Raw genomic sequence first — 4,104 nt, forward strand, 5'->3', positions numbered from 1 at the left:
ACCAATCTCCTTATCTCATAACTATGTGCCCACATAGGTCTTTAGCTAGTGGATCCACCTAAAAGCTAAAATGAACATTCTACCTTAGGCAAGTAGGACACCTTTTTTTGGTGTGGGTGTAGAACACCGGATTTCATGTAGCTCAACATGGTTTATGTTGGTTAAGGCTATTTCCTTATATGATAAGAATATGAATTATTATAAGAACATGAGTTATGTATTATGGTTCCTCAAGAGGTTCTACTTAGTATGAGTGGGGGTATGGGACTGCACAAGTAGACTTTGAGAGTGGGCATGGTATGTTTTTCTTATGATATGATGATTATAAGTTAAATGTATGCTTTATATGAATTGAGAACATGAACTATACTTATGACTTCTTAATAAGCTTTACTTAGTGTCAGTGGGGGTATGGGACTTCAGTTATACATTGCACAAGTAGACTTATAAAGGGGTTATAGTGTGGGTTCCTTATGCTATGAAGATATATGAGCTTATGTTATGCATGATCATGGTGGCCTAGAAGTGACACTTAGTGTAGATAGGATTATGGGATACTATCTATGCATTGCACAAATATGGCTTAGGGTTGCTTATGTAATAGTTCTATTATGATGATATGATCTTGGTATGTAATTATGCATGTGAACTATGACTTGTGATGTTTGGAGTATGCATTATGTTGTGTTGGAGACTATGCATGTGATTATGATGATATCATTTATGTTGTGATGAATTGTGCATGGTTTGTCTTATAAGCTACATTCTCCAACTATTTCAAAGATGAGGTTCAAAAGTGGCATATACCATGGTTTCAAATAAAATTTCCCATTTATGCATGTTTTAAGGATTTTTATGCATGGCTTCCATACTTAGTACATTTTTGTGCTAACCCATATCTCTACATTTTCTATAAGTGTAGGGTTTGGAGATATCGAATTCTACCCTCGTGGCTAGGACCTTAGTAGATCAAGAAGAAGAAGAGTGGTGAGTCCTCATACTATTCGAGGGCTCGACCATATGTCATTTTATGTCTTTCCTTTATGTTTTAGACTTTTTGTAAGGGTCGTGTCCCTAAGATTGTATTCAAGAGTTTTAATTCAAATGTTATAGATGGTTTGAGACATGGTGTTATAGACTCTATCATTTTATAAAGGACTTCGATTGTAAAGAAAAGTTTTAAATTTTCCACATTTTTCCCTATGTTCTTTTGTCATGATATGCTAAGGGCTTGTATGAGACCCCTTCAGGGTCAAGTACGTCGTGTTACGTCTAGGGGGTACCTCTGGGTCGTGACACTTATAGACTCCCTAGCTAGTGTGGTGAAGTTATTCAGTTTTATCCTTATGATTAAGTTTCTTGGACACCGGAACGTACCTCGCTACGAACACCTTATACAGTTTGTCCCATGTATGGGTAGAATTGTATGGTAACTCCGAAAACCACATAGCAGCATCATCGGTCAATGACAATGGGAATACGCTTAGACCTATGACATACATATCCAACTCTGTTCGTCCTACACAACTCTTGCAAACACTGGACAGTTTTGTCATATGAGCGTGTGGATCTTCTGAAGCCAACCCAACAAACAACCCTCTCGTTGTAATCATCTGTATCAGACTGGTGGTTACCACAAATGTATGACCTGAAGGTAGAGGAGGGAGAACAATAGGCCCATCTGATCCAACAGTATCATAGTCAACCCTGTAGTTATCACGAAACCTCGGTGCTGGTGGATTCTGCCTCTTTTCTACATTTCCAATTAGATTACCACCATGAACCTGAGAGGGCACATTAACCACCCCTGGAGGCTGCAATTGAACTACATCACTAGACCCTCTCTGATTGGATTGTTGTGTACCCATTGATTATTCATTCTCCTCAGAGTCTTACTAAATTCAGGATCATAGGGGGTCAAGGGATCACCTCAACTCCGTGTACTTGGCATACACTGGAGTAGAAACATGTAGAAAACAAAAACAAAACAAAACGTAAAATCAGGAAATACTTGACTAAAGTTCAACAACGTAGTAAGTTTAATCTAAAGGTTGTATTCCCCGGCAGCGGCGACAAAATTTAATACACCCAAATTACACCTTCCTGAAGAAGTACAAGCGGTCGTTGCCAAATAAAGAACCCAACGTGTAGGTTGGGGTCGATCCCACGAGGAATATGATTGAGACTTAAACTTAACTAACAATTATATCTATTTAGTCAAGCTATTTCCGAGAAAAGTAAACAGGGGGTTTTGTACCTAAAGTAACAGATTGTTGATTAAGTAACAAGTAAGCAAGATTCAAACTTTGAGTTTTCAATATGAGATGGAAACTAGGATATATGTGTTCCCCACAAGCTCTTAACGCCATAGTTCTAATAATAGTAATATTTTCCTAGTGTTTGACATGCAAGATTGGTAAGTTCGGTATCCCTAAGTGATTGGTCCTCCAAGTAGGAAATTTCACCACGCAACTTGGTCCGTCTACGGGTGTATGCTTTACTAACCCTTACCTTTACCCAAATTAGTCATCATATGAATTTAGTTTAGTTTTCACCCCCACTTTAATTGAAATCAGACTATTAGATAGCAACCACTAAATCTCTATTGTTTAATTGTTTTCTCATTCATTACCTCCTTGGTTTGGCAAATAGGAACGAGGCAAGTTCTAACATTGTACACCGCTAGAAAGACTTCTAAACGAAAAGATTAACAATACATGCATAAACACTATTCAAGAACTACTTAATTATTATTCATACTTTGTTAATTGTTCATGGTTCACACAACCCTAGTTGTGGATTTAGCTACTCATGCTTGAGAATTCACAATTCATAATTAGGTTAAAAGAATTCATGAACTTACAATTAGAATATATGAAACCCAAAATCTTGAATTTAATTTCAAAGTGAAAATTGTATAAAATGAATTTCGGAAATTAAATTGCTAAGAGTTTGCAAAATAATTCCCAAAGACCAAGAACAAAAGTATACAATAATGTCTAATCCCCAAAAATAAGAATTACAATTACTATTTATAGAAAACAAATCCCAAACTAAGTAGGAAATAAAATAAGGAAATAAACTGCTCAGACGCGGTTCTATTGATGACTCAACCAATGGACTGTGGGTCGACCTACGGTCCATAGGTCACCCTCCATGGTTCCACACTTATGCAATATTTCAGGGCCTTCAAATGACGACTCCACCTACGGTCCATGGATTGGACTACGGTCCACCCTGTCACTCTGTGGTTTGAGTACTGGAAATCAACTTCCTGACCAGGACCTACGGCTGCCCATCTACGGCCCGTCACTGGACCTACGGTCCATGGTTGGCTCTGTCGTTGGCTACCTTTGCAATTTTCAGCTTCCATCATCATCAACCACATCCAAACCTATTTCCTTCAAGAATTACACAAAACATTATTTCTAATACAAAATAGCTCAAAACACACACAAACTCTAAGTGAAACGCATCAAAAATACTCTAAACTCATGGTATATCACCGGTCTAAAATCTCAACCGAAACTTCTTCATAAGAAACATTCTCCTTAACTCCCAAACCTTCTAAGGGAACTATAGATGTCGGATCACCAACACATTTCTTTAACAAGGATACATGGAAAACTTTATACACTGATGCAAATTCATTAGGCAATTCAAGTTCATAAGCAACCTTCCCAACACGTCTCAACATCTAGTATGGGCGTACATACCAGGGACTAAGTTTCCCCTTCTTACCAAACCTCATTACACCCTTCATGGGTGAGATTTTCAAGTAAACCTAACCGTGAACATCAAATTCAAGATCTCTTTTTCTTACATTGGCATATGACTTTTGCGACTTTGAGCCATTTTTAACCTTTCTCTAATAAGTCGAACTTTTTCCATGGCCTCATGTACCAACTCGGGACCTATTAGGGAAACTTCACCCACTTCAAACAAACCTATAGAAGATCTACACCTCCTACCATATAATGCCTCAAATGGAGTTATAACAATACTCGAGTGATAACTATTGTTATATTCAAACTCAATCAAAGGTAAATGATCATCCAAATCATCCTTGGAATCAATCACACAAGCTCTCAACATATCTTCCAA

Source organism: Solanum verrucosum, unplaced genomic scaffold (genome assembly GCF_900185275.1).
Source record: "Solanum verrucosum unplaced genomic scaffold, falcon-dt-bn FXZP01000320.1, whole genome shotgun sequence".
Lineage (NCBI taxonomy): Eukaryota > Viridiplantae > Streptophyta > Magnoliopsida > Solanales > Solanaceae > Solanum > Solanum verrucosum.